The following is a 21,664-nucleotide window of genomic DNA, read 5'->3' as shown; positions in this document are numbered from 1 at the left end:
TAGTCTGCATATTAATCTCTGATAGTTCTAGGTGTCTTTTGTGAGAGGATACCTCACTATATGTCGGCTGAAACATTGTTATTTATTTTACCCTTACTGGCCCTACAAAACCACTTCTAGTAGCATCTGGTCTCCCATCCAGGACCAACCCTGCTTAGATTTAGAAACAAGCCAGCAGTGGAATGCAGGGTGGTATGCTACTGGAAAATTACACATGGTGTAGACTGCATCATGTGGTCCACTTCTCTGAAGGAAAGTATTCTGCCCAACCTTACAGTAGTGGTCAGTGCTATGCTGTGATGGGCCGGGTCTAGTAGAGCTGTGTTTTGATGGGACGGGTCTAGTAGAGCTGTGTTGTGATGGGACGGGTCTAGTAGAGCTGTGTTGTGGTGGGCCGGGTCTAGTAGAGCTGTGTTGTGGTGGGACGGGTCTAGTAGAGCTGTGTTATGATGGGACGGGTCTAGTAGAGCTGTGTTTTGATGGGACGGGTCTAGTAGAGCTGTGTTGTGATGGGACGGGTCTAGTAGAGCTGTGTTGTGGTGGCCGGGTCTAGTAGAGCTGTGTTGTGGTGGGTCGGGTCTAATAGAGCTGTGCTGTGATGGGCCGGGTCTAGTAGAGCTGTGTTGTGATGGCCCGGGTCTAGTAGAGTTGTGTTGGGATGGGCCGGGTGTAGTAGTACTGTCCAGAGGCTGGTCTGGTAAATCTGTGCTGTGTTGGGCCCGGTCTTGTAGATCTCTGCTGTAATAAGCCATGTCTGGCGCTTCTGTCCTGGGGATGGTGGGGGTGCTGTTGTTTCAGATAGTGGAGCGGGGGGGTGATGGGTGTGTGGGTCCCTGCTAAGTGTTGCATCCTTTAGGTCCTTAGCAAAGGTTATGACACTGTTCTGATCAAGGTGTACATTATCGTATAAGTGTTCACATGTCAGAATGGGATGGTGAGCCATTCTGACATTGAGCAGTGAGTCACTCTCTCTCTCTCTCGTTCTTTCTCTCTCTATGTTCTATTCTGGATTCCAGCTCATTGTATTGCATCCATGGTAACAACTCTAAAAGCTTCCACTTGAACCATAAGACATTGGCACAACTAATAATTTGGAGCAAGAGACTTGAGAGTTAATCATCCAGGCCAAAACCACAGTCAATTCACACCAACATACATTACCACACACACTCTACACGTAGAGTACACAAACACCACCCACACAATGTGCAAATCAGAGTGAATTTTTCACAATCATGTGTGAGGAACAAATAAAATAGTTTTGCATAGGACCTGGTACCAGAGCAATGGAACAGTAATAAGACACACAACTGGTATCCTAGTGCAAACACATGCCTTATGGCTCTTGCTGTGACATTATTACATATCACACAACAAAATATTTTAACATTGAAATAACATTATTGTCTTGTGTGTGTGTGATGACATCGTTGTGAAAATCTCTGTATTTGTGTGTGCCTGTTTATATTCTAAATGTAAATTTGATATCAGGCCAGAGTGTGTGTGGGTGGTAACAGCTTCCAGATAACTGAGAGAGAGAGAGAGGGGAGGGAAAGGGAGAGCAAAGAAGATTGAGAGTGGGTGTTTGAGAAGTACACAATAGCCCCAAGCCTTCCAGATGTTTCTCTGTTCATGAGTTTGAGATATTTTTGTGGACTAAAACTTTAATCGGCCTACATCTCTACATTTTTAAGAAGTAATAGGAATAGATGGCCTATTCAAAAATAGTTCCGGCTTTTGTTGACCAGCGGAGGGCCAGTAACTGAAAGGTTGCTGGTTTGAATGCCCGAGCCGACAAGTTGAAAAATCTGTCACTCTGCCCTTGACCCCAATATGCTACAGGGGTGCCGTCCTACTATCGCTGACTCTGTAAAACAACACATTTCACTGCACCTATCGACAACACATTTCACTGCACCTATCGACAACACATTTCACTGCACCTATCCGGTCCGTGACAATAAAACATATTTTAGTAAATGTATTTTTTATATGAGAACATCTGTAAAGTCAGAACGAATTGGAACATGTCGTCCATTCTGTTCAACAACGCCCACAAGATTTACAGGACTCATCTAAAGTCGGTCCCGTCGACTTGCCAACTCAGCACAGGTCTTCTCAGGAAAACGTCTGTAAAGCCTGAAGGGTTTGAGCCCATTATTTGGAACAAACGTGTCGTCCGTTTTGCTCTACGACGACCCACAAACTTCACAGGTGAGAATAGGCTCATCTTGAAACCAGGGTTGCACATGTCACCTTTTTTCCATCCCTGATTCTTTCTGACATCTCTTAAGATGCATTTCAGACATTTAAAATCATACTTCCTTTTTATTTATTTTTGTACAATTTTATTTTGCCCTGTATCGAATGTGTTATTCAATGCGTTTCTATGGGCTAATAGCAGTAAAGCCGAATTCAATGTTTCATCAAATATTTTTTAAATATTTTATTTTGGATACCTACAAGGGTCCTACAATTCCAAATCAAATAGCAATGGTCCGTCCATCTTATGACCATCTTAGAAAATGCTAAATATTAGTAGTTTAATAGATATTGCCAGAGCCTTACACTCTGGGTTTAATTAACATAATCTGTAGCTAACTACACTCAAGCACACTCGATTAGTGTTGGCTGAACAATTTGATGTGTGTGAACAACAGGAATGATACTGCAAGAGTTTGCCACAGCATCTACGGTAGGTTTATATCTGCTCCAATGCTGTTCCCAGTGCTCCCCTTTTTTCTATTGTTACCATGACAACTATTCATTTGAAGTTCTCACTGCACACACTAACTTCAGTTTCCAATCTGTTAGGTACAGTACAAAGCTAATGCTATATAAGGGACTAAACTGAGTCAGAAAAAAAAGGAGCTTCACATTTGGAAGCACGTCATCAATAGACATCTTGATGGCAAAAGTTCAGAGCTATGACTAGCATCCAAGAAGGTGTGGAGCTCATGTATTTGCCAGGTAGACTGAGCACAGAACAGGGGCTGGAACGCTATCAGGAGTGCCTTTGATTTAGCAGCCTGGGTCTTGTGAGTTTAGAAATTGTCTGTCCCATGGTGTGACCCATTCAGTGCGGGTGGCAAACCTTCAAGATAGCGAGAGTTGCACCCCTTCTGAAAAAACCTACACTCGATCCCTCCGATGTTAACAACTACAGACCAGTATCCCTTCTTTCTTTTCTCTCCAAAACTCTTGAACGTGCCGTCCTTGGTCAGCTCTCCCGCTATCTCTCTCAGAATGACCTTCTTGATCCAAATCAGTCAGGTTTCAAGACTAGTCATTCAACTGAGACTGCTCTTCTCTGTATCACGGAGGCGCTCCTCACCGCTAAAGCTAACTCTCTCTCCTCTGCGCTCATCCTTCTAGACCTATCGGCTGCCTTCGATACTGTGAACCATCAGATCCTCCTCTCCACCCTCTCCGAGTTGGGCATCTCTGGCGCGACCCACGCTTAGATTGCGTCCTACCTGACAGGTCGCTCCTACCAGGTGGCGTGGCGAGAATCTGTCTCCTCACCACGCGCTCTCACCACTGGTGTCCCCCAGGGCTCTGTTCTAGGCCCTCTCCTATTCTCGCTATACACCAAGTCACTTGGCTCTGTCATAACCTCACATGGTCTCTCCTATCATTGCTATGCAGACGACACACAATTAATCTTCTCCTTTCCCCCTTCTGATGACCAGGTGGCGAATCGCATCTCTGCATGTCTGGCAGACATATCAGTGTGGATGACGGATCACCACCTCAAGCTGAACTTTGGCAAGACGGAGCTGCTCTTCCTCCCGGGGAAGGACTGCCCGTTCCATGATCTCGCCATCACGGTTGACAACTCCATTGTGTCCTCCTCCCAGAGCGCTAAGAACCTTGGCGTGATCCTGGACAACACCCTGTCGTTCTCAACTAACATCAAGGCAGTGGCCCGTTCCTGTAGGTTCATGCTCTACAACATCCGCAGATTACGACCCTGCCTCACACAGGAAGCGGCGCAGGTCCTAATCCAGGCACTTGTCATCTCCCGTCTGGATTACTGCAACTCGCTGTTGGCTGGGCTCCCTGCCTGTGCCATTAAACCCCTACAACTCATCCAGAACGCCGCAGCCCGTCTAGTGTTCAACCTTCCCAAGTTCTCTCACGTCACCCCGCTCCTCCGCTCTCTCCACTGGCTTCCAGTGGAAGCTCGCATCCGCTACAAGACCATGGTGCTTGCCTACGGAGCTGTGAGGGGAACGGCACCTCAGTACCTCCAGGCTCTGATCAGGCCCTACACCCAAATAAGGGCACTGCGTTCATCCACCTCTGGCCTGCTCGTCTCCTTACCACTGAGGAAGTACAGTTCCCGCTCAGCCCAGTCAAAACTGTTCGCTGCTCTGGCTCCCCAATGGTGGAACAAACTCCCTCACGACGCCAGGACAGCGGAGTCAATCACCACCTTCCGGAGACACCTGAAACCCCACCTCTTTAAGGAATACTTAGGATAGGATAAAGTAATCCTTCTCACCCCCCTTAAAATATTTAGATGCACTATTGTAAAGTGGCTGTTCCACTGGATGTCATAAGGTGAATGCACCAATTTGTAAGTCGCTCTGGATAAGAGCGTCTGCTAAATGACTTAAATGTAAATGTAAATGTAAACCTGGATGGAATGTCAACCAGCTCACGGAATGAGACTGCTTATTGCTAAATCAAGTGTCGACTCTCTCCAATCCAGGACACACCAAGAATGTGCACGTCAAAAACTTCTGAAAACGATTTGTGGAAAATCCACCATCTGTAATTATTTAATTCTGGCTAAAATGTGGAAATGGCAAGACTAGTGTTTTAACAGGAACAAACTAAGGACCTAAGTATACTGTAGTGTTACAAGCAGGGATGTAGGGGTAAAAAAAGCGGACATAGACATTGGGGAATTGAAAGGGTGCAGAGTACCAAACACTAAAGCTAACACTAACAATGCTAATTTAGAATAATAGATGCATAAGGGTATTCACCAAATATAAAAAGACTCCACTACATTATTGGTTACAATACATTAACCAGGAAGAAATACTGGTAAAAACAACATTGTGAGCCTCAGGTCCTCCATCAACAAATCAAGATGTGATGTGACTGTTCAGGTAGCCTCTGAACAGCACATGGCATGCATGGCCAATATTAATGTGACAATAACACTTTTGAGCAATCAGTAACATACAAGCCGACCAGTCCCATCCCTTGCCCCTTATTGGCTTGTGTGTATCCAGATTTCTATTCCGGATCCTTCTCTTTCCACAACAGCCCACGGCCCGGTCCAAAAACAATCCCTGGGCACTTCATGTAGATCTGAAGGAATTGGACAGGTAAAACCATATAGTAGGAGCTCCATCTAGCATACCAGAGGGCGAAGGAGCTACTACCATATCACGTATACCTATGAAATAAATTCAGATTCACATGGCCATAGGGGTTGGAGCTAGGGGTTGTTTCTGGACAGGGCCCTTGTCGAGGCGGCTAAATATTGGAACTTCAGTGCAATTTGCAGTTTACAGTTACAATTCGGTCTCAGTTAGACACTTCTGACATTCAACATTGGAGAGGATTACATGGACAAATCATCAAAGACGCTGATAGATTTACAGGCCTTACCCAAAAGTCAGGCTGTGAGTCGTTGATTTCCAAGTACTGCAGCTCGACAACTGAGTTATATCAGGGAGTCAGAGTCGGGGTTGGTTTCCAAGTAGCTTAAGCAGGGGGGGTTAGTAGAAAGGTTCCAGGTTTTGTTGGTCCACAACACAGGGGGTGTAGGCTGAGATGTGTCCAGTAATAGGGTATAGGGTCCTCTCCTTTTTAAGTTAGCTTGTGCTTAACAGTATTCTCTGTGACCACATTTGAGACACTTAAAGTGGCCTGATATCCATGCTCCTTCATCACTACCAAATTGGTACTCTTCACATCACAATGGACAGGAATAGGAGTGTGTGCATCTCGTTATTTTAAGCTAAATTAGTATGCATTTGAAAATGTTCACCTTTACTGTAGATGTTCTTTGAATGTGTGCAATTGCATTTATGATAATACACTTTCAATAAATGAAGATAGCTCTCTGTGAAGTAAGCATATGTCATTTGCCAAAATGTTGTGCATTTTTGAGGACAATGAGTGATAAGGCTGCTCATCTTGCTGGCAGTTCTCATCAGTGTGCAGATTTTGGAGAAGCACATTAACAGGATACTGTTTTCAAATGAGTTTGTGTCGCTTGTGACATGGACTTAGCTTGTGTCTGTGGTAACGTCTTTCCAAACAACCCATTATTACAATACTATATGGTCAGTGCAACTAAGAATACAAGTAGGCTATTATTCAAATATACCTGCACACAGTCTTTAGATTATACATATTAGTAAATACAACATACACATTATAAATAGCCTTTGTTAAAATATGCTAATAATGACCAATATATATATATATTTTGTTGAAATGGCTACTTGCCACACCTCTTAACACAATCAAAAATGTGGTAGGCCTATTTCGTGATGTATATTGTTATAATGATCGTTATGATGTCTCAAGATTATTCGATTCTTTCTTCCACCAACCCCAAGCCATGCTTTTCAACGCTGGCAGCGGTAGCTCCTTGTCGTGCAGTCCCACAGAAGGCTCCTTGGCCGCAGCGGCTCCTTCTCTTCTGACTGTCTCACAACCCCAACGCTGAAATGTGACCCCTTTGCCGTTTTCTCGGTAACCTACAGAATCTCTTCTGAGGCTGATCTTTTTCATCTTTTTGTTGTGTTTATTTTTGCAGCCTATTACTCTTTCAATACGTAACTGGCGTTCTTTAAAAAAAATACTCTGGTAGCCTAATGATGAATAAACAAGTAGGCGACTCTGTCAAATGTTTGACAAATGCATTCAGTATTCTGTGAAATAAACTGCTGATTATTGCAAGCCATCAGAAATGTGGTTGAAATTCCCAGATGTGTCAGTATTGAGATAGGTGAAATGCGTACCATAAATCACCACTACTTTCATCGATATGACAAGGTCGGGGTTATCATACCTGCAGAAACGTGTGTTGAGATTTAGGGTGTATGCCAACAGCTAGGCTACGAATGCATCATCGTGCTTAGGCTATGTGTGCTTACACACCACGTCTGTCCATCAATACAGAAAATATAGCCGATAGACTTATTATACCTTTCCAATGCGCGCATATGCCCAAAATCCAGAAGATACGTAAAACATGGACTATTTTACAATTCGTAGACTACATTCTGTTTGCTGATAGCAGCGGGGAAGCAGAGGACGCGTCCGTAGTCTGTCATCCTTCATTGAAGTAAAATAAACCGACATGTATTGTAAATGCATCACAATCCAAAGTAACTGGTTAATTAATTCAAAGGATTTGCAGCTTTGATGCTCCCTCTGTTCTATCGTCAAATATATTCTCTATGGTGCTGCGTCAGACTTTATCGGTAGCTTGGAAAGATGGATTGATCGATGGCGTCGCACAGGTTGGTGATCTTGTATACATTGTCTCCCATCTCTCTTGTCGCTGTTCCTCGAGCTCCGTCACTTGCAACGAGATGATTGAGACGCAAATAGTCAGAAAGAGGCGAAAGAGGTGTTGTAAAGTGATTGGTGAAAATCTCTCTCGATTATACTCTCTCTCCGTCTCTCGCTCTCGCGCACACACAAACACGCAGCGTAACAAGACGAGGTTACGAGAGAGGGGAAAGTGTGTGGGAAGGTTGTGCTCAATAACGGTATCGGTTTACAGGATGCTCGGTAGACTAAATGGTCACAAACGAACCAGACAACAGCCAACCAACTACACATTCCTTTTTGGCTAAAGAAAACAGCTCTCCCAAGACTAAAACATTAAATTGTGTCTGAAAAATGCCCACATCTGAGAGAATAACAATTATGCACCTCATTGCTGGTATTATCATTAGGCTACAATCAAAAGTGTAGCATATAACAGTTGGCTATATTCAGAACCCTTGACTTCTTCCACATTTTGTTATGTTACAGCCTTATTCTAAAAATGATTACCTTGTTTTTTCCCCCTCATCAATCTACACACAATAAATACCCCATAATGATGAAGCAAAAACATTTTTTTTTGCAAATGTATAAAAAATCATTAAAAATTAAATATTACAATTACATAAGTATTCAGACCCATTACTCAGTACTTTGTCTAAGCGCCTTTGGCAGCGGTTGCGGTCTTGAGTCTTCTTGGTTATAAGTCTACATGCTTGGCACACCTGTATTTGGGGAGTGTCATGCATTTTTCTCTCCAGATCCTCTCAAGCTCTGTTAGGTTCGATGGGGAACGTTGTTGTACAGCCATTTTCAGGTCTCTCCAGAAATGTTCAATCGGGTTCAAGTCAGAACTCTGTCTGGGACACTCAGACATTCAGAGACTTGTCCCGAACCCAGTTCTGCGTTGTCTTGGCTTGTGCTTATGGTCGTTGTTCTTTTGTAACGTGAACCTTTACCCCAGCCTGAGGTCCTGAGCGCTCTGGAGCAGGTTTTCATCAAGGATCTCTCTGTACTTTGCTCTGTACATCTTTCCCTCGATCCTGACTAGTCTCCCAGTCCCTGCAACTGAAAAACATCCCCACAGCATGATGCTCCCACCACCATTCTTCACTGTAGGGATGGTGCCAGCCAGACATGACACGGCATTCAGGCCAAAGAGTTCAGTCTTGGTTTCATCGTGGTCTGACAATACTTTAGGTGCCTTATTGCAAACTCCAAGCGGCTGTCATGTTGCTTTTACTTCCATCTGGTCACTCTACCATAAAAGGCCTGATTGGTAGAGTGCTGCAGAGATGGTTGTCCTTCTGGAAGGTTCTCCCATCTCCACAGAGGAACACTGGAGCTCTGTCAGAGTGACCATCGGGTTCTTGGTCACCTCCCTGGCCAAGGCTGTTCTCCCTGATTGCTTAGTTTGGCCCGGGCGGCCAGCTCTAGGAAGAGTCTTGGTGGTTACACACTTCTTCCATTTAAGATAATTGAAGGCCACTGTGTTCTTGGGGACATTTAATGTTGCAAATTGTTTTGCAAAATTTTTATTCCTTCGACCTCACGGCTTGGTTGTTGCTCTGTCATGCACTGTGGGACCTTATATAGAAAGGTGTGTGCCTTTCAAAATCATGTCCAATCAATTGAATTTACCACAGGAGGACTCCAATCGAGCCGTAGGGACATCTCAAAGATGATCAGTGGAAACAGGATGCACTTGAGCTTATGTAAATAAGGTATTTCTGTTTAAAACATTTTACAATTTTGCAAACCTGTTGTCCCTTTGTCATTATGGGGTATTATGAGTCGATTGATGAGGAAAATAAATAAGTGAATCAATTTTAGAATAAGGCTAGAACGTAACAAAATGTGGAACACGGGAAGGGTTCTGAATACTTTCTGAATACACTGTAATTACATTATTTAATAGTAGCCATGTCCTTGTTCCCTGGATAAACCAACTTATGTTATTTCATGCAAGATTGTGATTGTGATGGGCTGTCTAACATCTGGAATCCATCTGATGGTTTCCCTCTGCTGTGTGGACACAGCACTCAAAATAATTAGTGTAGTATTCACACCCCTCAACTTTTTTTCACATTTTGATGTGTTACAGCCTGATTTTAAAATGGATTTTAAATGTAGATGTTTTTATCACTGACCTATACCCCATAATGTCAAAGTTGAAGAATGTTTTACCAAATGTTTACAAATGAATTAAATATGAAAAGCTGAAATGTCTTGAGTCAATAAGTATTCGACCTCTTTGTTATGGCAAGCCTAAATATATTCAAGCCTAAAGAATTGCTTAAGTCACATATTAAGTTGCATGGACTGACTCTGTGTGCAATAATAGTGTTTAATAACATGATTTTTGATGATCTGTAAGGTTCCGCAGTCGAGCAATGAATTTCAAACACTGATTTAACCACAAAGACCAGTGAGGTTTGCCAATGCCTCACAAAGAAGGGCATTGGAAGTTAAAAAAACAGACATTGGCTATCCCTTTGAGCATGGTGAAGTTATTAATTACACTTTGAATGGTGTGTCAATACACCCAGTCACTACAAAGATACAGGCGACGTTCCTAACTCAGTTGCCGGAAAGGAAGGAAACCGCTCAGGGATTTCACCACGAGGCCAATGGTGACTTTAAAGTAGATACAGAGTTTAATGGCTGTGATAGGAGAAAACTGGGGATGGATCACAACATTGTAGTTACTCCACAATACTAACCTAATTGACAGAGTGAAAAGAAGGAAGTCTGTACAGAATACAATCTTCCAAAACATGCTTCCTGTTTATAGCAAGGCACTAAAGTAATACTGTAAAGAATGTGGCAAAGCAATTCATTTTTTTCTCCTGAATACAAAGTGTTATGTTTGGGGCAAATACAACACATTACTGAGTACCTCTCTCCATATTTTCAAGCATTGATTTGATTTGATCATGTTATGGGTATGCTTGCAATCGTTATGGACTGAGTTTTTCAGGATAAGAAAGAAACAGAATGGTGTTAAGAACAGGCAAAATCCCAGAGGAAAACCTAGTTCAGTCTGCTTTCCACCACACATTGGGAGATGAATTCACCTTTCAGTAGGACAATAACCAAAAGCACAAAGCCAAATCTACACTGGAGTTGCTTACAAAGAAGACAGTGAACGTTCCTGAGTGGCCGAGTTGCAGTTTTCACTTATCTGTTTGACAATCCATGGCAAGACTTAAAAATGACAGAACTTAAAGCATTTTGAAAGGAATAATGGAGAACATATTGTACAATCCAGGTGTGGAAAGCTATTTGAGACTTATCAGAAAGCCTCACAGCTGTAATCCCTGCCAAATGTTATTCTAACATTAAGGGGTATTATGTACAGATGGGTAGAAAAATACAAAATTAATTCATTTTGACTTCAGGCCGTAACACAACAAAATGTGGAATAAGTCAAGGGCTGTGGATACTTTCTGAAGGCACTGCATTTGAAAATATGTGCCTACAGGGTGATATTTTGGCAGCTATAGCATACTGTAAGTGGACCTTTCTATTTGACTCTTCAGTCATTTATATGTATTCCGTCTGAAGAATACTGACAGTTATACATTGTCATTGAGGCATTGGCATAAGAAACCAACCAACAGGGTTGATACATCATGTTTGACTTCATAGGAAATCTCCATCTGTTCAAAAGATGCTCCTCCAGCAGTAGCATGTGTACTTCATTTATTACACACAGACGTGTGTTGTTCAACCCTGGTCCTGGCGATCAACTGGATGTGTAGCCCTTTGTTGAAGACCAATAATAACAAACCTGATTTAACTAATAAAGGGCTTGATCGGTTGTGTTCGAGCTGGGCTAGAACAAAACACCTACTGTACACATCCTGGTCTCAAAGGACCAGGATTGAAGACCACTTATGCACAAATGCTGTCTCTCTGAATCTAGTAGATCTGTAGCATCAGCACTTCATCCCACATGCTGCCACACCAATCACTAATCAAGGGCTGGATCAGTTGTGTTCGAGCTGGGCTAGAACAAACACCTACTGTAGACATCCTGGGTCTCAAAGGACCAGGATTGAAGACCACTTACGCACAAATGCTGTCTCTCTGAATCTAGTAGATCTGTAGCGTCAGCACTTCAAGAAAAAAAATGCTAAGCATTTGTAGAGAGAGAATTTTCCTACAGGGTTACAGTGAAGTTTGCTTTCAATTCCTCCACCATTCCAAGCCCAAACTTCATGCCCTACATTTCTATCAACGTTTATTTGTCATGTGCGCTGAATACAACAGGTGCCGACCTTAGTGAAATGCATACTTACAGGCCAGTGCAAAAAAGGTATTAGGTGAACAATAGGTTGGTAAAGAAATAAAACAACAGTAAAAAGACAGGCCATATGCAGTAGCGAGGCTATAAAAGTAGTGAGGCTACATACAGACACCGGTTAGTCGGGCTGATTGAGGTAGTATGTACATGTAGATATGGTTGAAGTGGCTAAGCACATATGATAAACAGAGAGTAGCAGTAGCGTAAAAGAGGGGTTGGAGGGTGGTGGGTGGGACACAATGCAGATAGCCAGGTTAGCCACTGTGCGGGAGCACTGGTTGGTCGGCCCAATTGAGGTAGTATGTACATGAATGTGTAGTTAAAGTGACTAAGCATACATGATAAACAGAGAGCAGCAGGAGTGTAAAAGGAGGGGTTGGGGTGGGGGCACACAATGCAAATAGTCCGGGTAGCCATTTGATTACCAGTTCAGGAGTCTTATGGCTTGGGGGTAAAAACTGTTTGTCCTAGACTTTTTGTCCTAGACTTTGCACTCCGGTACCGCTTGCCATGCGGTAGTAGAGAGAACAGTACATGACTTGGGTGGCTGGGGTCTTAGACAATATTTGGGGCCTTTCTCTGACACCGCCTGGTGTAGAGGTCCTGGATGGCAGGCAGCTTAGCCCCAGTGATGTACTGGGCCGTACGCACTACCCTCTGTAGTGCCTCAGAGGCCGAACAGTTGCTGTACCAGGCAGTGATGCAACCTGTCAGGATGCTCTCGATGTTGCAGCTGTAGAACCTTTTGAGGATCTCAGGACCCATGCCAAATCTTTAGTTTCCTGAGGGGGAATAGGCTTTGTCGTGCCCTCTTCACAACTGTCTTGGTGTGTTTGGACCATTTTAGTTTGTTGTTGATCAACAACGGATAGATTAGGTCTAAACGTATAACACTTAATTCAACCACTGATGCAGATGGCTTTCGTTAAACAAAATATCCTCACTAAACAGAAGGATTCTTATTACACACATCTTTGAATGAACACATAACTGCAAAAATTGTATTATGACAACCTGTTCCATGTTCTACAGTAGTTTAGTCCAGATGGGACGGTGTTAGCCAATCATGGTTCCTGGATCCAACCAAGCCAGACATGTGGGGGATAAATCAGTATTCCCAGTTTCCATGACAACTCTACTGTATGCCTATGAATATTCTCCTTTTTCCCTGCAGGCAGCACAAAAGGAGATTTTTACTTGAAGAGGAGGAAAATATAGAGGAACATGGAGAGAGTGAGGAGAGAGAGGTCAAGGTGATGGTGGCGTAACAATAAACTGAACGGGTTACTATTTAACAGACTTCAGCCTGGTTATTACCATGGTTACCATCAGGAGAGAGATGCACTTTGACCTCGGTAATGTTGCAGTCTCATTGTATTTCCCCCCACTATATTATTATAATTCCTTTATTTTAAACATACACACACAATGCCGATTATCATATCAAGGTTCATCTGTGCTCAGCTCCTGGACTATTAAAATACCTGATACGTAATTGCTACTAAAACTGGCTAGTTTGGGGCGGCAGGTAGCCTATTGGTTAGAGTGTTGGACTTGTAATCAAAAGGTTGCCAGATCAAACCCCAAGCTGACAAAGTAAACATCTGTCATGCTGCCCCTGAACAAGGAGGTTAACCCACTGTTCCTAGTCTGTCATTGAAAATAAGAATTTGTTCTAAACTCTTGCCTAGTTAAATAAAGGTAAAATACATTTTAAGAAATGGCACAAAAATACACTTTTCAGCTGATGTCAAGATGAAATAAAATCCCATTTGAATTGGGCATTACCCTATTTCATCAAAACTGGTTACTAGGAATATCTAGAAAAGTATCAAATTGTTCAGTGTAAAAGCATTCGTGCATTATGAAAGAGTGCATGTTTGAACTGATGTACAGTTCAGGTTTGATATGTATGAATTTCATACAACCTATAGTTTCATACGGGCAGTGTAGGACCTCATTTGGCACAAGGGCTGCTTTTTTTACATAGACCAAATGGGGCCCAATGAATTGTAGTATATCGTTAAAGTACAGATTCAAACCAATCACAGGACACTGCTGATGTGTAAAACATCTGATGGTGTTCTTCCCTCGTTGCGCTGCGACTGCAAGAGCACCAATTGTATCACTCACGTTTTGTAAGTGAATACTTTCTGAGGGCACTGTATAGATACAGTACCAGTCAAATGTTTGGACACACCTACTCATTCAAGGGTTTTTCTTTATTTTTACTATTTTCTACATTGTAGAATAATAGTGAAGACATCAAAACTATGAAATAACATATATGGAATCATGTAGGAACCCCAAAAATGACTATTCAAAGTAGACACCCTGTGCCTCGATGACAGCTTTGCAAACTCTTGGCATTCTCTCAACCAGCATCACCTGGAATGCTTTTCCAACAGTCTTCAAGGAGTTCCCACATTCATATGCTGATAACTTGTTGCCTGCTTTTCCTTCACTCTGGGGTCCAACTCATCCCAAACCATCTCAATTGGTTTGAGGTCAGGTGATTGTGGAGGCCAGGTCATCTGATGCTGCACTCCATCACTCTCCTTCTTGGTCAAATAGTCCTTACACAGCCTGGAGGTGTGTTGAGTCATTGTCCTGTTGAAAAACAGATGATAGTCCCGCTAAGCACAAACCAGGTGGGATGGTGTAACGGTTGTCGTAGGCGGCTCCGACAGCTCCTGACTGACGGCTGTTCTGGCAGCTCCTGACTGATGGGCGGCGGATTCTGGCAGCTCCGGACAGGAGGGAGGCTCTGGCAGCTCCGGACAGGAGGGAGACTCTGGCAGCTCCGGACAGGAGGGAGACTCTGGCAGCTCCGGACAGGAGGGAGACTCTGGCAGCTCCGGACAGGAGGGAGACTCTGGCAGCTCCGGACAGGAGGGAGACTCTGGCAGCTCCGGACAGGAGGGAGACTCTGGCAGCTCCGGACAGGAGGGAGACTCTGGCAGCTCTGGACAGGAGGGAGACTCTGGCAGCTCCGGACAGGAGGGAGACTCTGGCAGCTCCGGACAGGAGGGAGACTGGCAGCTCCAGACAGGAGGGAGACTCTGGCAGCTCCGGACAGGAGGGAGACTCTGGCAGCTCCGGACAGGAGGGAGACTCTGGCAGCTCCGGACAGGAGGGAGCACCTGGAGGGAGGAGATGGAGAGACAGTCTGGTGCGTGGGGCAGCCACAGGAGGCCTGGTGCGTGGAGGTGACACCGGATGGACCGGACCGTGGAGGCACACTGGAGGTCTAGAGCACCGAGCCTGCACAACCTGTCCTGGCTGGATAATCCCTGTAGCCCAGCAAGTGCAACAGGGTGGAACAGACCGCACTGGGCTGTGCTGGCGAACCGGGGACACTGTACGTAGGGCTGGTGCCATATAACCTGGGCCGAGGAGACGTACTGGAGACCAGATGCGCTGAGCCGGCTTCATTATTCCTGGCTCGATGCCCACTCTAGCCTGGCCGATACGAGGAGCTGCGATGAAGCGCACTGGGCTATGCCTGCGCACTGGGGACACCGTGCGCCTCACGGCATAACATGGTGCCTGCCCGGTCCACCTCTTGCCACGGTAAGCACGGGGAGTTGGCTCAGGTCTCCAACCTGACTTAGCCACACTCCCCGTGTGCTCCCCCCAATACATTTTTGGGGCTGCCTCTTGGGCTTCCTTGCCAGCCGTGTTCCCTCAAAGCGCTGGCTCCCTTTACCTGCTGCCTCCACTCTCCTGGCTGTCTCCACCTGTTGCCATGAGAGGAGATCCCTTCCATCAGGATCTCATCCCATGTGTATGAACCCTTCCCGTCCAGAATGTCCTCCCATGTCCATGAGTCCATTCCACGCTGCTCCTGGTGACCACGCTGCTTGGTCCTTTTTTGGTGGGTAGTTCTGTAGCGGTTGTTGTAGGTGGAAGAAGGTGAAGAGGACCAAGGTGCAGCGTGGTACGTGTTCATGGTAGATTTCATAAAGAAACTGAACACTAGAACAAAAAAACATCAAAGTGGAACAAACAAAACAGTTGTCTAGTGCAGAAACACAAAGACAGAAAACAACTACCCACACCCACAACGATTGCCAGCTGCCTCTGATTGGGAACCATTCCAGGCCAAACACATAGAAATACAAAACCTAAACTACAAAACATAGAATGCCCACCCCAACTCATGCCCTGACCAAACTAAAATGAGTGACCTTCATGTCTTGAAGTAAGGAAGACTGTCCTTTCTCTTTGCTTATTTGAGCTATTCTTGCCATAATATGGACTTGGTCTTTTACCAAATAAGGCTATATTCTGTACCCCACCCCTACCTTGTCACAACACAACTGATTGGCTCAAACGCATTAGGAAGGAATTCAATTCCACAAATGTATGTTTAACAAGGCACACCTGTTAATTGAAATGCATTCCAGGTGACTACCTCATGAAGGTGGTTGAGAGAATGCCTAGAGTGTGCAAAACTGTCATCAAGGCAAAGGGTGGCTACTTTGAAAAATATAAAATATATTTTGATTTGTTAAAAACAAAATTGGTTACTACATGATTCCATATGTGTTATTTCATAGTTTGATGGCTTCACTATTACTCTACAATGTAAAAATAAAGAAAAACCCTTGAATGAAATAGTGAGTGCAAACTTTTGACTAGTACTGTATATACAGTGGAATTCAGAAGTTTACATACACTTAGTTTGGAGTCATTAAAACTCATTTTTCAACCACTCCACAAATTTCTTGTTAACAAACTATAGCTTTGGCAAGTCGGTTAGGACATCTACTTTGTGCATGACACAAGTAATTTTTCCAGACAGATTGTTTACAGACAGATTATTTCACTTATAATTCACTGTATCACAATTCCAGTGGGTCAGAAGTTTACATACACATCCACACTTCTTCAAAAAACACTTATACCAATTTATTGAACTTACAGGCAATTGATCTAATCATTATGGTATGGTACACACTGTGTTAAGTACCTCAATAGACCGTAAAGGTAATCCCTCTAAACACTATCATCATCGTGCTATTAAGGAAATCACACATATTATGGACACATTAGAAATAGTTGATATTTGGAGACTAACAAACCCTGACCTAGTGCAATATAGCTTAATCAATCTAGTCGTCTTGACTACTTTGTCTCTTGCATCAAAGGTTAAAAAAGTTTAAATAGGAGACAGAATGCGATCGGATCATCATCTGATTGGCATTCAAAAAACTCTTATAGATTTTCCACGTGGACGGGGGGTATTGGAAATTTAATCAAAGTTTTACTGGACAACTTATTTTTGACTAAGACAAAATAACTTATAACATATTATTTCCAGTATAATATAGGTTCAGCAAATCCCCTTTTTGTTTGGGATACCTTCAAATGTACCTTCAGGGGTCATTCAATTCAATATTCATCAATAATAAAAAAGCAGTTTCTGGCTAAAGAAACAAGTCTAACAAGGGAAATACATGAACTAACAGTACAGGTAGATAGCAATAAAAACGATACTACAGAGATGCAAAATAAGTTAGAGGAAAAACAAAAAGAACTTGAGGAACTAATTTAATCTATTACAAAAATAAAGCAAACTGGATGGTGAACTAGACATACTTGGTATTCATTTCACAAAATATATAAATAAGCTCTCCACAATGAATTTCAATAGAAAACTTGTAAAAACCGACAAGATCCTGCAACCATGGAGAGGTAAATACCTGTTTATTTATGGAAAATTTTTCCCTGATTAACTCCTTAGTCATATCTCAGTTCTCTCACTTATGGCGCAGCCTAGTCCTGGTGTTTAGTTTTTCAAATCATATGATCAAAAAATATGTCGCTTTATCTGGGAAGCTAAACCAGACAAGATAAAACGAGCCTATCTATATAATGAATTGGGTGGGTTGAGATGATTAAATATAAAAGCACTAAACCTCTCTCTAAAAGCTTCACTCATTCAAAAGTTTTATTTAACCCTAAATGGTTCTCAAGTAGATTAATAAGAAAAGCTCATCCATTGTTTAAAAATGGCCTTATTGCCTTTACGCAGATTGCCATGTCTCATTTTTGATGAATCAAAAACGATACTTTTTTCAGAGTATCTGTCTTTTTCAAACAAGCATTGCAGAGCTGGCTACAATTTCAATTTCATCCCCCTGAAAATATATATATTACAACATATATTATGGCTGAACACAAATGTGCTGGTTGATAAAATACCTGTATTTATGGGAAAGATGTTTGAAAAGGGTATTTTGTGCTTAAATTATATTGTAATGGTAGAGGTACGTCCTTCATGGAGTTATCAGAATTGTATGGGAAGGTCTGCTCAATCCAAGAGTACAACCAACTGATTACAGCATTGCCCCAAAAATGGAGGAGGCGGGTGGCAGCGGGAGGAGGTAGGGAACTGATCTGTCTGCCCAATATAAAAGATCCAAACTGGCAGAGGAATAAAAATAGCATAAATAGGAAAGTATATCAGTTTCATTTGAGGACCAGGATGTTGACAACTGTGCCATACAGATTGCAAAATAGTTGGGAAGAGATTATTGATGTACTGATTCCATGGTGTATGAGTTAATATATAAAACAATGCAAGATTCAAGACTTTGCTTTTCAGCCAAAATTATTATATAGAATTCTTGCCACCAACAAAATGTTGAATATTTGGGGCATAAAATCATCAAAGCACTGGGCTAACAAAATGACAGGAATACAATGGCATCTCCGTGTGTTTGTGTCCAGCTGCTTTGGTCTGTACTTATGTGTGTGTGTGAATATATGAGTGCATCTATGAATATGAGGTTGAGTGTATGGTGATGTGTGTACAGTATGCGTTTCGTCTCACAAAGCCAGGGTCTAGTGTAGTAGTGTTGAGGGTATATTTAAGAGGACAGGTTGTGTAGAGACCCAGGAGCTCTGGCCTATAGAGCTGTAGCCTGCAGGATAATGCATTATGATAGAAGGCATATAAGATAAAAAACATGAAAATTCTAATTACATTTTTAAATTTTGTTGTGAGGATACAGAATCAATAGACCATGTATTTTGGTATTTGCCCTCAGGTAGCCTGATTCTGGTCTCAGGCTCAGGAATGGCTGAAAATGCAAAGCATTGATCTAAAATTGACCCTAGAAATAGTACTGTTAGGAGATCTGGAGAGACCGGGTCAGTCAATTACTAATATACTGATACTCTTAGTAAAAGTATTTATCTTCAACACGCAATCTGTAGATTCTATTCGATTAGATAGATTAAAATTGTACGTGAAACATCATAGCATAGTTGAAAGATATGTGTTGCATAGAAACACGAAGTGGGTGGCCAGCAGAGATAGATGGAATGGGCTGAGGGTTAGTATGTGGTATTGGAGACAAGTGGGAGTGGAGTTGCTGTGTGAGAGAGAGAATGATGCTAAAAAGATAAAGGAGAAAAAAAAGTCAAAAGAAAACATAATAAAAGTACATTTGAATGACACTAAGTGGCAGTGTCTTCACAACTAATGCCGGTTTGCCTGAGGCTGATGCCATGCAGGTGTTTGTACACATGCATATACACACACTCTCATTCAAATAAACACATACAAGAACACACACATACATGTAATAGTGCCAGACATGAACACAAACATATACAGTTGGCATTGCTCTTATGATTTCTGTTATGATGTCCTTTGTTTTAAATGCATTATTTTTTTGCATTGTTGTTTGCTGTTTTCTCCTGTCTTTTCCTTTTTTCTCTTTAGTTCTCTTGGTTGTTGGTGCATTGGGGGCTTCTTGGGGGTGGGGAATGGAATAATTTGTATTTAGTTTTTATTATTCTTCCAGGGGCGGGACTGTGGGAGGGGTCTCGAATGGTTGAGGGACAGCTGTCGGGGAACTGTGGGGGGGATCTTGGAGGGTTCGGGTTTCACAAGATTGTGATCATGAAAAAGGAAATTATGACATATATTTTATATCACTATCATGCACACGCACCCTCACACATAAGGATGGCTCCGTTGTGCAAAGACTCATACATGTTTGATAGTGTCTTGATGTATTGTTTGTCCTTCCATGTTCTAATACTTTAATGTTACCCGTTCCTTGTGTTTTTTTGTAATAAATAATAATAATGAAAAGGTTACATACACTAAGTTGACTGTGCCTTTAAACAGCTTGGAAAATTCCAGAAAATTATGTCATGGCTTTAGAAGCTTCTGATTGACATCATTTGAGTCAGTTGGAGGTGTACCTGTAGATGTATTTCAAGGCCTACCTTCAAACTCAATGCCTCTTTGCTTAACATGATGGGAAAATCAAAATAAATCAGCCAAGACCTCAGAAAGAAATGTAGAAATGTAGAAATCCACAAATCTGGTTCATCCTTGAGAGCAATTTCCAAACTCCTGAAGGTCCCACGTTTATCTGTACAAATAGCGTGCGACTATAAAAACCATGGGACCACGCAGCCGTCATACCGCTCATCTCCTAGAAATAAACGTACTTTGGAGCAAAATATGCAAATCAATCCTAGAACAACAGCAAAGGACCCTGTGAAGATCCTGGAGGAAACAGGTAAAAAAGTATCTATATCCACAGTTAAATCCTATTAAAAAAAAATCCTAGTCCTATATCGACATAACCTGAAATGCCCCTCGGCAAGGAAGAAGCCACTGCTCCAAAACCGCCATAAAAAAAGCCAGTCTATAGTTTGCAACTGCACATGGGTTACAAAGATCGTACTTTTTGGAGAAATGTCATCTGGTCTGATGAAACAAAAATAGAACTGTTTGGCCATAATGACCATCGTTATGCTTGGAGGAAAAAGGGGGGAGCTGAAGCACACCATCCAACCGTGAAACAAAATCAAGGGATTGGAGTGGCCATCACAAAGCCCTGACCTCAATCCTATAGAAAAGTGTGTGCCAGCTCAGTTACACCAGCTCTGTCAGGAGGAATGGGCCAAAATTCACCCCTTATTGTGGGAAGCTTGTGGAAGGCTACCCGAAACGTTTGACCCAAGTTAAACAACGTAAAGGCAATGCTACCAAATACTAATTGAGTGTATGTAAACTTTTGACCCACTGGGAATGTGATGAAAGAAATAAAAGCTGAAATAAATAATTTTCTCTACTATTATTCTGAAATGAAACATTCTTAAAATAAAGTGGTCATCCTAACTGACCTAAAACAGGGAATTTTTACTAGGATTAAATATCAGGAACTGTGAAAAACTGAGTTTAAATGTATTTGGCTAAGGTGTATGTAAACTTAAGACTTCAACTGTTTGGGGTAGAAATGTCCTTGTTATTGAAAGAAAAGCAAATTGTTTGTCCATTACCATCAAATTGGTCAGAAATACAGTGTAGACATTGTTAATGTTGTAAATGACTATTGTAGCTGGAAATGGCAGATTTTGAATGGAATATCTAGATAGGCGTACAGAGGTCCATTATCAGCAACCATCACTCCTGTGTTCCAATGGCACGTTGTGTTAGCTAATCCAAGTTTATCATTTTAAAAGGCAAATTGATCATAAGAAAACCCTTTTGCGTTCATGTTAGCACAGCTGAAAACTGTTGTTCTGATTAAAGAAACCATAAATCTGTCCTTCTTTAGACCAGTTGAGTATCTGAAGCATCAGCATTTGTGGGTTCGATTATAGGCTCAAAAACTCGTCAGGCTATTCTTGTTCTGAGAAATGAAGGCTATTCCATCCGAGAAATTGCCAAGAAACTGAAGATCTCATACAACGCTGTGTACTACTCCCTTCACAGAATAGTGCAAACTGGCCCTAACCAGAATAGAAAGAGGAGTGGGAGGCCCCGGTGCACAACTGAGGAAGAGGACA

The 21,664-nt window shown here is 42.4% G+C and overlaps 1 protein-coding gene across 5 annotated transcripts in view; it reads right to left on the bottom strand.

The window, feature by feature from the left end:
* Positions 1-21,664, bottom strand: part of LOC124013029 (ras/Rap GTPase-activating protein SynGAP-like) — a 92,918-nt gene that overhangs the window by 40,516 nt on the left and 30,738 nt on the right. Inside the window, exon 1 of one of the 5 annotated variants that reach the window (XM_046327143.1) lies at positions 5,632-7,673. The exons of the other annotated variants lie outside the window; for them this stretch is intronic. The gene's annotated coding sequence lies outside the window, so the exon portion shown is untranslated. Of the gene's footprint in view, positions 1-5,631; positions 7,674-21,664 lie in introns of those variants that run through there. 5 annotated transcript variants of the gene reach the window in all.

This window comes from Oncorhynchus gorbuscha, linkage group LG24 (genome assembly GCF_021184085.1).
Source record: "Oncorhynchus gorbuscha isolate QuinsamMale2020 ecotype Even-year linkage group LG24, OgorEven_v1.0, whole genome shotgun sequence".
Taxonomy (NCBI): domain Eukaryota; kingdom Metazoa; phylum Chordata; class Actinopteri; order Salmoniformes; family Salmonidae; genus Oncorhynchus; species Oncorhynchus gorbuscha.
Note: the sequence above shows the minus strand (reverse complement) of the source record. Positions and strands in the feature narration are given on the sequence as shown.